Source organism: Heterocephalus glaber, unplaced genomic scaffold (assembly GCF_053883595.1).
Source record: "Heterocephalus glaber isolate CG9 unplaced genomic scaffold, H.glaber_assembly_v1.0 deba00001729, whole genome shotgun sequence".
Classification (NCBI taxonomy): Eukaryota; Metazoa; Chordata; class Mammalia; order Rodentia; family Bathyergidae; genus Heterocephalus; species Heterocephalus glaber.
In genome coordinates this window covers 12,984,569-12,998,518 of record NW_028258440.1, presented here as the reverse complement: position 1 = coordinate 12,998,518, position 13,950 = coordinate 12,984,569, and the positions used below count along the sequence as shown (strand labels likewise).

The 13,950-nt window shown below is 39.0% G+C and overlaps 1 pseudogene; it reads left to right on the top strand.

The window, feature by feature from the left end:
* Positions 1 to 12,565: 12,565 nt before the first annotated feature.
* Positions 12,566 to 13,672, top strand: LOC101720367 (F-box only protein 28 pseudogene; annotated as a pseudogene).
* The last annotated feature ends 278 nt before the right edge of the window (positions 13,673 to 13,950 follow it).

Sequence of the window (13,950 nt, the reverse complement as noted above, 5' to 3'; positions counted from 1 at the left end):
AAGTAACTAACACAGAGGGGGTGCGTATATCACTGTGGTATGATGGTTTTAGTTCTTTCAGAAAGATATCCAGAAGGGGAATAGCTGGTTCAAATGGAATTTCTACTTCTAGTTTTTTGAGGAATCTCCACACTGATTTCCATAGTGTTTGCACCGGTTTACACTCTGAGAGTGAAGAAGGGTTCCTTTTTCCCCACAGCCCTGCCAGCATTTGTTATTGGCCAACTTCTTGATAACAGCCATTTTTTCTGGAGATTGAACGTCAACATTGTTTTCATTTGCATCTCACAAATGACCAGTGATGTTGAGCATTTTTTCACATTTATTTGTTGTTTTTACTTCTTCATCTGAGAAATGTCTGTTCATTGCAGATGCCCATTTTTGGATAGGGTCATTAAATTTGGGAGGTCTGATTTTTTTTAAGTTCTTTATATATTCTAAATAGTAGACCTTTGTGTGAGGAACAGCTGTCAAAAATTTTAACCCATATTGTGGGTTATCTCTTCATTCTGTTGGTAGTTTCTCTTACTCTGCAGAAGCTTTTTCATAAGATGAGACCCCAGTTGTTTATTCTTTGTGCTAGTTCAGGTGCAACTGAGGTTTCGTTCATGAAATCTTTTCCTATGCCAATGTTTTCAAGAGTTCTACCTAGCCTCTCTTCCAGCCGGTTTAGTGTTTCTGTTTTAATATTTAGATCTTTGATCCATTTTGATTTTAGTTTAGTGTGTGGTGAGAGATTTGGGTCTAGTTTTAATCTTTGACAAGTTGAAACCCAATTTTTCCAACACCACTTATTGAAGAGGCTATCTTTCTTCCAGTGATGGTGTTTGGCTCCTTTGTCAAAGATAAGGTGGATGAGTACGCCTGGAGTTGTTTTTGCATCTGCTAATCTGTTCCATTGATCCTCTGGTCTGTTTTTTGTTTTTTGTTTTTTGTTTGTGCCAGTACCATGCTATTTTTATCACAATAGCTTTGTAGTAAAATTTCAAGTTAGGGATTGTGATGCTCCCTGCCTTGCCTTTATTACCTACAATTGTCTTTGCTATTCTAGGTCTCTCTGGTTCCAAATGAATTTTAGGATAGTTTTCTCTAATTATGTGAGATATGTTGTTGGAATTTCGATCCAGATTGCACTAAATCTGTATAACAATTTTGGAAGTATGACCATTTTCACTATATTGATTCTTCTTACCCAAGAACAAAGGATATCTTTTCATTTTCTGATATTCTTTTCAATCTCCTTTTTAAGCATACTGTAGTTTTCAATGTAGAGGTTTTTGACTTGCTTTGATAGATTGATTCCTAAATATTTCAGTTTTTTGAAACAATTGTGACAAGTGTGCTTTCTCTAATTCTTCTCTCAGTGAGTTTGTTATTCATGTACAGGAAGGCTATTGATTTTGACTTTGTATCCAAGTATGCAACTAAATTTGGTTATTATGTCTAGAAGTCTTTTGGTGGAGTTTTTGGCTTTTCTATGTAGAGTATCATGTCATCCACAAGTAATGATAATTTAACTTCTTCCTTTCCTATCTTTATTCCTTTTCTTTTTCTTGTCTAATTGCTCTGGCTAATGTTTCCAGAACTGTATTGAACAGGAGTGGTGATAGTGGACAGTCTTGTCTTGTTCCTGATTTTAGAGTGAAAACTTTCAGTTTTTTTCCATTTAGTATGACTTTGACCATTGGTTTGTCATAGATGGCTTTTATCAGACTGAGATAAAGATTATCTATTCCAATTTTCTGTATAGTTTTTATCATGACTGGGTGTTGGACTTTGTCAAATGCTTTTTTGTGTGTCTATTGAAATGATCATACTGTTTTTTTCCTTGGCTCTGTTAATAAAGTGTATGACATTTATTGATTTGTGTACTTTGAACCATCCCTGCATCCCTGGGATGAATTCTACTTGGGCAGGGTGTATAATCTTCTTGATGATCTTCTGAATTCTTTTTGCCAGTATTTTATTGAGGATTTTTGCATCTGTGTTCATAGGGACATAGGACTATAGTTCTCCTTTTCAGTTGGGTCATTTTGGGATCAAGGTGATGATTGCTTCCAGGAATGAATTTGGGAGTATTGCTTCCTTTTCCATTTCAATAAAGAATTTGAGAAGTAGTGGCATTAAGTCTCTAAATTTCTTACAGAGTTCAGCAGTGAGTCTATCAGGGCCTGGGCTTTTTTTTTTTTTTTTTTTGATGGTGGGCTTTTAAGTACATCTTCAATTTCATTGACTGATATTGAGTTATTTAGAAGTTTAATAACTTCTTGATTCAGCTTTGGTAATTCATATGTATCTATGAATTTGTCCATCTCTTATGTGCTTTCCATCTTATTTGAGTAAAGGTTCTCAAAGTAGGTAATCTGGATTCTTTCAGGATCTCTTGTGATTTCACCCTTTTCATTCTCATGGAATTGAGTCTTTTCTTTCTTTTTTTGAGAAGGTTAGCTAAGAGTTTGTCAATTCTTTTAATCTTTCAAAGAACTAACTGTGATTCGTTGATTCTTTGTATCATTTTCTTAGTCTCTATTGCATTAATTTCTGCTCTAATTGTACAATTTCTTCCTTTGTATGATCTTTGGGTTTGACTTGTTCTTCTTCTTCTACAAGTTGGAGGTTTGACATGAGTTTGCTCTATTTTCCTAATTTGGGTATTCACTGCTATAAATTTACCTCATAAAACTGCTTTCATTGTGGCCTATAAATTCCAGTATGTTGTATTGGCATTATCGTTTAATTGTAGAAACTATCTAATTTCTTCTTTGATTTTTAAAATTTTTTATTTTTGGTACCAGGGGATCAAATTCAGGACCTTGCACTTGCAAGGCAGGCTCAGTGCCACTGAGCTAAATCCCTAGCCCTTCTTTAATTTTATTTGTGACTCATTGGAAGGTGATATTTAATTTCCATGTGTTCATGAAGTTCTTGTGGTTCCTTTTATCATTGATTTCCAATTTCATTGTCTGATAATACACATGGGATAATTTCCATTCCTTTCCATTAACTTAAGCATGTTTTATGAGCTAGCATGTGCTCCATTTTGGAGAACATCCTGTGTGCAACTGAGAAGAATGTGCATTCTGATGTTGAGAAGTAGAACACTCTGTAGACATCTACTAAGTCCATTTGTTCAAAAGTTTGGTTCAGTTGTAATACTTCATTGTTGTTTTTTTGTCTACATAATCTATTTGTGACAGTGGAGCACTGAGAAGCCCCATTACAATTATATTAGTGCTTATTGGATTTTGAGTGTCCATTAATATTTGTTTTGTATATTTGAATGCACTACTATTTGGTACATATATATTTAGGATTGTTATCTCTTTCTCTTGGATTGTTCCCTTTACAAGGATGTAGTAATGCTATGACTTGTGTTTAGATGTCCCCCTAAAGCCTCGTGCTTTTTCAGAGGTGTCTGAATCTGTAATATGTTATGTTGGGATTAAGGGCATGTGATTACTAAACCACTACATGTGAGTGATTGGTTTGACACCACCCTAATCCAGATAGTCTGAATGGAATAAAAGGGGCAAAAAGATACTCTTAAGGTCCCTTTTTTCTTTGCTATCTTTCACTGCCATGAACTGTTGCCCCTCTGCCACCCTGCCTTGTAGCCAGCTGATTAGGAACTGAAACCTCTATGAACTTTGAGCTAAAAGAACCTTTCCCCCTTTTACTTTGATTGTCAGGTATTTTGTCTCAGCAAAGAGAGAGAAAAGTAACTAACACAAATTTGTTACCAGAGAGGTGGGGTCATTGCTGTGACTTTACCTGGCCATGTGGCTCAAGAGCCTTTGGAACTGCCTTGTGTGAAGGGGGAAAGTTAGGAAAGATTCAGAGATGCTGGCTGAAGAATTAGAGCTGGAGAACCTTAGGCTGTTCTGTATGGGAGATTCTGGTCAGAGCTCAGAAGACCAGAAAGCTGGTAAAGACCAGGCACAGGATGTTTCTCCTGGGAAGAAGGGATTCATTGGCTGCTGGACTCCAGAAAATGTGTGTTATTCCTCGGCAGAAAGTTTGTCTCCATTTTGTTCATGTCCAGAGAATTTGCCTGAGACTGAGGTTAAGGGCAAGAAACTAATTAATCTCACAGAAGTACTTTCACAGCAGTCCAATGTTGAGGACATGTCATGGCCACATCTCTGTTGAGAATCAACAGCAAAGAGCACAGCAGAATGATTTAAAATGTTTTGAGTTTGGACAGAAAGGAAGCTCCAGTAAAGCTGTGGACTGAGAAGATATAACAGATGAGATTTTGATTGGTGAGAAGGAACAGGAGAGTAGAAAAGATGGCCTGAAGGCATCACAAGAAGCAGTAGGATTCCACCCTTTGCAGCCTCAAAATTTCAAAAGTGAAAGATTTCACTTTGAGAAGGTAACTCCAGAGCACTATGTTCCAGAATGGTATCCTAGAGAATTGTTCCTCAGGATTGGCTTCAGAGCACTCAGCAATCCAGGCATTCGACCCCTACAGCCAAGAGAAAAAGAAGCCTTGCTACTTCTCCAGATGGTAGCAAACCTGGGTGTCAACCATGTGGTGCTGCTTTTAGGTGTGTGCAAAATGCAAGTGTTGTGGAGTAAGGAAGGTTTCCACACAGATTACAGAAGAAAGCCTGGGATACCAGGCAGTGTGCCCCTGAGAGAGCAGTGTGTGAAGTTATGAGTTGGAAACTGAAGGTGCAGTGCCAAGACCATGGATTGTCTGAGGAAAACTGCAAGGAGGGAGCAGAGCTGGCCCAAGAGAGAACCCATGGGAGCTACAACCACCAGAACTGCCTTAGGGGCAGAGCCAACAAAGCCAGATCTATTGGATTTATTCCAGATCAGTTGGAGTTCAAAAACTTGCCACAGATTGCTGAGGATGCTGGAAGTGGAACTGTGGGATTTAATGTTTGCCCTTCTGGATTTTGGACTTGCTTTGGTCTGTGATAGCCAACCTGACTCCATTTATGTAAAGTCAAGTGATTCCAGGTGGTTGCCTTCCCCTTCCGCCTTGGGAGTCCCCTTAGTTAATGCATAACAGATCACTTCATCCTGTGTGAGTCTGTGACTATATGTTATCTTTGTGACCTTTTGGTAGAGCAATCTACAACTATGTTATCTTTACTACCTTGTAAACAGAAGACACCACACCTGTGTGATACTTTGTTTTAACTAAACTGTGGGAAACTTCCCTGACCCCAACTAGTTTAACAAAGTTCTGCCCCTGTGAAACTCTGCTTGTGCTCCCCTACTCCCTGAGCCCTCCCCAAATAGAAGAGTCTTAAAAGGACCCTGCAAACTGCCTTTCCTTTGTCCAGAGTTTTTGGAGGCATGAGCCCCCTCTGGAAGGGTGGCTATGATAAAAGATTCCAGAGTGTGGCACATCTCTATAGTTCCAGTTCACCTGGAATTATTACAGTTCCCATTCCTTTGCATCCCCTTATTTTTACCTTTTGGAATGGTAATGTGTATCTTCTGCCATTGAATGTTGGAAGTGTTTTGTTTATTTTTTTTCATTTGTACAGGGACTTGCAGCTAAAAGTTTACTTTAAATCTCAGAGGAGGCTGGATTTGGGCTTTTCAGTAATGCTGAAACTGTTAGGACTTTGGCAACTCTTGGAGATGGACTGAATTCTTTTTTTTATAAAGGATGTATATGAGTCTTTGGGGGTCCAGGGGTGGAATGCTATGGCTTGTGTTTAAATGTCTTCTCAAAACCTCGTACAAATGAGGTGGGTCCATTTCAGAGGTAGCTGAATCTAGAGTGTGATTCATGATGTAATGCTAGGCTGGAGAGCACTTGGACTAAGTCATCTGAATAAGATAAAAGGGGCAACAAGACACTTTAAAATATCTTACTGGTTGTTGCCCCTCCCTTACTCCCTTGTTACTTTTGCTGTGGTTGCCATGAACTGCTTCTCCTCTGAGAAACTACTCTGCCATGTGCCACTTAGCCTTGGAGCCAGCCGATTATGAACTAAAACCTCTACAAACTGTGAGCTGAATAAACCCTTTCCCCTTTAACTTTGAGTGTTAGATATTTTGTCTCAGGAATGAGAAAAAAGTAACTAAGACACTGCATATACTTTTAATGGAATTTTTAATCTCCTGAATATCTGATTCAATATGTTTCATGGATTCCTTTTCTTTTCTGTGCTGAGGGTTCATGGTTTCCATCTTTTTCCTAAGCTCCTGTCTTTTTTTTCATCTGTATCTGCACTAGAGCCACTAATTACATCTTTCATTATGGTCACCATCTCTGTATTTACTTGAAACATTATTTCTGATTTGATTTTTTTAGAGCTGCTTTTATCTGCTTTGTTACTTTCACTGATACCACTTCACAGAGTCCAGGAGGGTAACTTTCAGATTTTCCATCTTATTGCCTCCTGGGTTTGCTTTTGGTGAGCTGGAAGCCTGGGGTTGCACCTTATTTAAGTGTCTTCTTATTTTCTTTTTTGTTGTTTTTATTTTTAGTTTAATTCCTGGGTTGATGCTTGTAGATTGCTTATGGTGAGTTTCTTTATTGCTAGTATTTAAACTGTTAGGAAATGACTACTTAAAGTTGTCTTCCAGATGTAGCTGGCTTTTGGGTTTTGAGTCTGTTGCAAGATCCTAGCTCTCCAATTTATTTGGAATTAGAAGTTGCTATCTACTTGGCTTAGCCCCTGGTTCTTTGGCACTTGCCTGTAGTATTTTGTATTTCCCTCAGCCAATTTCAGTCTTGGTATACCAGGAAGAACAACTGATTAGAACAATTATATGACATTGGCTAAAGTAGTACAATAAGCAATCACAATAACACAGTCTAGAAAATGACAAACTGTGGTAACTATTAATTTGCCATCTTTAACTGTATGAACTAGATTTGTGGTTATATAACAAAATTTAAAACAAACCACTAAAATGTTTGCAGTAAATAAGTCCTCAATATAGTAATTTTACTATTGTGGGAGAAAATTTAAAAGGAGTTAGAGGGGGGAAATGCAGAAATAGAAGAGGAAGAGATTAGAAGCAAGGCCAGAGGACAAAAGAAGAGCACTTTGGGAAAATGGTGAAGAAAACAGGAGGGAAAGAGAAAAGGAAGGAATAAAAACAAGAAAAGAAAACAACAAAAAAAACCCCATAGAAACAGTGTTCACACTCAGATAAAAATAAGAATAAACAATAAAGAAAAAAACATAAATAAAGACAAAAACAAGAAAAGAGAGAAATAAAAAAGAAAATAAGAAAAAAAATGTTCACTTCAAAGCCTGTCTCTGCTATCAGTGGTAGACAATGTGGGCAGTGTACAAATCCAAGGTGATTAATCCCAGCAGGCAGCCATTGCTTTACAGCAAGGTAGTGGATAATCCCAGCAAGACTGCACCTTTAGTTCCATTGAACTTCAGGCTGGTTTCTGGCTTTGAGGATGAAACTGGACCTGTGGAGAGTACAACAGTCTGTGCACCCCCCACTGACTCCAGGCTCCTAGACCTCCTGTGGATTTGAACCCCGATGCTGACACTGGAAGCCACTAGATGAAGCTGGCCTGCAGTTGCTCTGAGTTCTTCACTCACTTGGTCCTTTTCCAGAATGGCTTCTGACTGATCACTCTTTTCTGGGGGACATTCAAACCCCAACAACTCACCAACAATTGCAATCTGCTGTGACCACCATTCCACTCCACTGGTGTGTTTCTCTATGGAGTCTCTCTGGGGTTGCCCATAGTCACAGTTTGTCTGCAGGTTCGAGCTGCCTTTCCCACTTAGTGAGTCTGGGCTCAGGTAGGATGTGGCTCCTGTTACCTCCTTCTTCTTTGTTGGAGACACTCTCTTCACTCATGGTGTGGCTTCAGTTCTTGCTTCAGCTTCATCCTGGGTCCTGGGGTCCCACTTCCCTCCTTCTGCTCTTCCTTATATTGCTTTATTCCAGTGCCTGGACACTAAACCTCAGAGATGCTCTCTCTCTCTCTGATGCTCACCATTCCTCCATCTTCCTAGAAGCAGCAATCTTTTCAATAATGCTTCTTGGTTTTTAATTCTCCATTGTACTCAGTGCTTCTCCATCTTCTTTATGTTTTTATTTGAATTGTACAAATTCAGGAACCTGGTGTGATGGTGCATGCCTATAATCCCAATAGTCCAGAGGCTGATGCAGGAGAATCACCATGAGTAGCCAGCTCTGGATACATAGTCAAACGCCAGGCTGGACTACATAGTAGTGAGATTCTGATTTAAAAAAAAAAAACAAAGATAAAAATAATAATTGTATAAATTTATGGGTTACAGTATGATAAATTGATACCTCTATATAATGTATAACTGTCAAATAAGGGCTATCTTCATCATTAGCAAGGAAGCAAGCAATCATGGCTTCCATTTGTTGAACAGACTCAATGTGCCAGGCACTTTATATAAACTCCACCAAGTACTTGCAAAGTTTAAAAATACTTCTGAGTTGATTTGGCTACTTCCCTGTCTTGTTAACAAGAATAACTGTCATTTCATTCAAGCATCAATATGGTAACATGTGGTCTCTGTCTCATTCTTGGAGCCACCATAAATTCAAGGTTTGGCCCTGATTAATATCAAACTTTGCATAGAAATGCCAATATATGTCTGTAGTACAATGATTAAGAGTAAGGGCTTCAAACTCAGATTTCTTGTGTTCCAACTTTACCACTGACATTTACCCGTATATACTTTTGAAACAGTTCCATGATTGCTCTAACCCTATTTCCTCATACATAAAATGAAGCTAACAGTAGTGCATAATTCAGAGAATTTATTGTAAAGGTTAAGCAAGATAATGTTTGTGACGCACTCAGTAAAGTTCTATGCAAAGAGTAAACAATAAATACAAACTATTATTTTATTCATTTGGTTTAATAATTTTGGAGACATTTGTTAAGTGATATATGAGCATGGCTCAGTGTGGCATTTCCAAAATATTTGCAATATAATGTGCAGAGCAGGACAAAGGATTTTAAATAGAGATTTAGAGAGTTCAAGAGTCTATGGATTAGTTTAAACTAAATCCTATATTTCCTAATAAACTTTTCAGACCATTTAATTATACTGGGCCTTGGTATCTTTATCTATAAAATGAATTCAAACTTCTTTTAGTTTATTAAACAAAATCCATTGCTTGATTGGAGTTTTTTTTAAATGAAAGTATTAATTATAATAGTAACTGCCAGCCCAATACAGTGGCTTTAGTCACATTGCCCATTTGACTGTAACCTTTTAAGAAAAGTTTCCATCAATTTCCTGATTGGAATTCCACTGCTTGGTGATCTCTAAAAGTGAGCTGATGTCAATTTTGGTTTCATTGAAACAGAGGTGTACCCTGATTTAGAATGTCTATCATTTCTTTGATAAAAGCCAGTGTTAAACTGTCATGTTCAGTTTCCCAGTGAGGTTAACACTTCAAAAAACACAAGAACTGCTGGTTGTTCAGAGACAGAATCCACTGAATGTATAAAATGTGCCATTTGCTTACTGTCTTGTCAGGCTAACTTGTGCTTTCCTTAGGAATTATCAGTAGAACTAACTCAGTGTAGGACCACATAATTTGTTCTTCAAGTAACACCTTTGCAACATTTCCAAGGTGCATATATGAATGTGTAAATTTGAATGCTATCTATCAAAGTTCTGGGCAGGCAGAGAGGAGAAGAACCCACAATACCTTCAGCTACACTCGTGAGAATCAAGATTAATAAATGTTAAGCTATCTTGAAGAGTTATCTTTATTATTATACATTAATCTAACCTCTCCTAAAGAGAAGTAAATGTTCAGTGACCTGGATTTATACACAAGCTATGAAATCTTTTTTTTTTTAGCTTAAATTCTTTCATTGGTATATTTTAGGTATACAATACATTTACATTTATCATTGGGTGCTTGTACCTGTACATGATGTATCTTCGTTATTTTTCCCCATTGCCTGTGCACCCTTCACCCCCTCCACCCTTCCCTATTTCCATAGACTTTGTTTCCATTTTTTTCTTTTCTCATAATTTTTCCTTTCCCTTCTTTCCTTTCCCCTTCCCCTCCCAATTCCCCTACCCCTTTGGATCTTTTCTTGTACATAAGGATTAAAACAAATAATTGATAATCTTCTCTTTTTTGCATGCAAAATGGAAAATTAATCCCTACCTCTCATGGCTGATGTGAAGATTCATGGTAGATATTCAATGAATGTCTCTCTTTTTGAACATATATTTATCCTTCTAACATGGGGAAAGCAGATCATTAAGAATTGGAATGAGAGAGGTTTCATAACAATGACTCATTCAATGTAGGATGTTGTTAATATGCTACAATATAACCAGCTTGCATTCTTTAAAAATTCAAGGTTAAAAGGCAAATGCTGAGGAAGTTATCCTGATTAAAGGAATCTAAGATTGGTGATAAATAAATGCAATTTGCTACTTTAGAATGGATCTTGAAATGGGAAAAACAACTATTAATACATTATTGAAATTATTGACCAAATCTGATTATAGTCTCTGAAGTAAATAATGGAATTCTATCAAAATCAAATATTCTGATCTTGATAAGTGTACTATATTTATGTAAAATAATGTGTTGCTCTTAGGAAATATATTCTTTGTATTCTAAAGCATTTAGGGGAAATGAATAAATTAATCTTCTGTGAGTTAAATCTGTGACTTAATCTCCAATATTTGAGAGAAAAAGAGAAAGAGTATAATTAGGACAAATCAAAATGAAAATATGTAATAGATATTTGATCAATATAAGTGTGTATCATTGCAACTTTTGTCTAGTTTGAAACTTTAAAATTTTATGAAACTTTAAAATTTTATAAATCTTTAAAAATTTTAAAACACGGTGAGTGACATCAAAGGGCAGTACAGAGCAATGACAAGGCATACACAACTTCTTAGATAGAAGAAAACACCAGAATACTTGCCAAAGAAACTAACATTTAAGCTGTGATAAATGTTATCAGATTTTTTTTGTGATGGATTTTTTTTTTAGATGAAATGATATGATTGGGAGAAAAATATTACAGACAAAAGGAGCACTATTTATACAGACTTAGAGGCAAGAAATACAATTTAAAGGAGGAGACATTTAATATGGCTCACTCTCTGAAGATTTGGTCAATGGTCAGCTGATTCATAGGCAGAAACATCAAGGAAAAAGGCCATGATGTAGGGCTTGATAGAGCAAAGATGCACAGTTCATGCTAGCCAAGAAACAAATCAGGGAAACAGTGATAGAGAGGATCAGCTTATGGACAATATATAGTACACCAGTCATGCCTATTTGCCCCTCCCAGATAAATGTAGAAGTGTGCCTTTCTAATCTACTAAGTGTTTCTTAATCCAAAGAGCATAACAAATTAATGGTCACAATCCACCTGTTGTCAACTTCACACTCCAAAACATGTACTTGAAATGGGAATATATTTTCTCCCCAAGTAAAAACAATAGTAAATGCATAATTTCACCAAACATTATGTAATTATCCCACTTACAACCAGAAACACAATAATCCTTTTCTCAAAGTCTTAAGAGTTCCAACATTTTTCAAAAGTCCAAGTCCAAGTATCTTCTGAGACTCAAGTCAAAGTCTTAGCTATGAACTCCTATAAAAAAATTTTAAAAGTTACATTATCACAAGGTACAATGGGAAAAAAGGGATTAGAGAGATTAAGAAGAATCAAACCAAAACAACACCATAACCTAGCAGGGTGAACATTAAATGCTATAGCTTCATTTCCAGCACCTGTGGCAGGTTGTGCTGAAATATGACCTCTAAGAAGCTTGGGCAACCCTGCCCCATGCCCCTGCCAGTTGCCACCCACATGGGTTCTTTCTTGGGCTAGCTGAGTTTATTGCCTGTGGTTTTCCTTGGCAGACATTCCACTTTCTTCCCTTCTTCAACTACCTGGGATCTCCATTGTACTTTCAGCTTCATTCTCACAGCTCCATGCACTGCTTTCTTGGGGGCACATTGCCTGAATTCCCAGGACTTCTTCTAAAATCTGAGTGGAAGTCTGTGTGACTCTACAACTTTTACACTCTACATGCATCAAAAACCAACACCAAATGGATGGTATCAAAGTCTACTGCCAGTGGAAGCAATAGTTGGGCCCATTTGTACCATAGCTGCAGAAACCTCTGAGTGTCTGGATGGATGAACTCAAAGAGTCAGTTTCCTAGGTAGTACTGAATGAACTAGGCTTCCTGGGGTTCTCTTCTCAAAGCAATTTTACAATTTGCTCCTTTGGACCTGTGATAGGAGGTTGCTAATTTCTGAGATGCCTTCAAGCCATCTTTCCTATTGTCCTGATGCAAAGTACTTGGCTTCCTCTTTCAGCAAACACACTCTCCGTGGCCCTAACTTTGCAGGAGATTCCTTCCCAGCAAAACAGGAATCTTACATCTTTTGGCTCTGACTTCCACTCCTGATTCTCATTTTTGATCTGGCTAAATGCAACCAGAAGTACCCATGCCACAGCCTGAATGTTGGGCTGCCTTGAAATTTCTTCCTCCAGATCAATTAATCCACCACTCTTAATATCAGTGTTGGGTCCCCTCTCTGCAGGGGAAGGGATCAAGGTCCCAAGATGGCAGCGGCATCCGAAGAGCGGATGGCTGAGGAGGGAGGTGGCAGCCATGGTGACAGCGGCTCTTGTTCTGCTGCTGGCTCTGCCCAGCGACAGCTTCCCCCACCCCCGGCCCAGCCCCCCCAGCTGGGGTCCCAGGCGGCCCCAGCACTGGTACTGATTCCTGACCAGCTGCCTCAGAACAACACGCTGGTGGCACTGCCCATCGTAGCCATCCAGAACATCCTCAGTTTTATGTTCTACGACGAAATTAGCCAGCTGCACCTGGTTTGTAAAAGAATGGACTTGCTTTGCCAGAGAATGCTGAATCAGGGGTTTCTGAAAGTGGAGAGGTACCATAACCTGTGTCACAAGCAAGTGAAAGCACAGCTCCCAAGGAGAGAATCAGGAAGGAGAAACCATTCTTTAGCTCATCATGCATACATCCTTGCAGCTGTGGAAACAAGGCTGTCACTGTTAAACATGACTTTTATGAAGTATGTGGATTCCAATCTCTGTTGCTTCATCCCAGGAAAGGCGATTGATGAGATGTACCGTGTGTTGAGATATGTCAATTCTACCAGAGCCCCACAGCGCACTCATTAAGTCCTCCAGGAGTTAAGGGATATCTCCTCCATGGCCATGGAGTACTTTGATGAGAAGATTGTTCCAGTTCTAAAGAGGAAACTGCCAGGATCGGACGTGTCTGGAAGGCTCATGGGCTCTCCTCCAGTGCCAGGCCCATCCGCAGCCCTAACGACAATGCAGCTCTTCTCGAAGCAGAACCCTTCGAGACAAGAGGTCACTAAACTCCAGCAGCAGGTTAAGACCAACGGTGCTGGCATGACTGTTCTCAGGCGGGAAATTTCTGAGCTTCACACCAAAGTGCAGGAACAGCAGAAACAGCTTCAGGACCAAGACCAGAAACTGCTAGAGCAGACCCAGATCATAGGGGAACAGAATGCGCGGTTGGTAGAGCTGGAGCGCGAACTGCGGGAAGTCATGGAGAGAGCAGTGGGAAGCTCCTCCAGGGCCGGTCAGAGTGAGGAGTCTCCTCGGAAATGGAGGAAGGCTGCAGAAGCCATGGACTCCCTTAGAAAATCGAAGTGGCTTCGGAATCTAAAGTAGATGGGAGCGTGGGCCTTGCTCCAGAGGAGAGCAGGGCCGGAGCCTGAGCAGTTTTGTCTGTCAGGACCCTGGGAACAACACTGTCCCTTGGGCTTCTAGGCTTCCAGAACACGACCTGGAGGCTGGAATGTTCTCTCCCTGCTTCTCCTTGTGGAGCTGACGCACAGAATCTCTTTACTTTGCAATAGATTTGTACTAACCAGACCTGTTCTATCATGTTTTGGGGAATTGACTTTTTTCTGTGCAGATAATGTTTAATTTTATTTGTTTCTGCATAT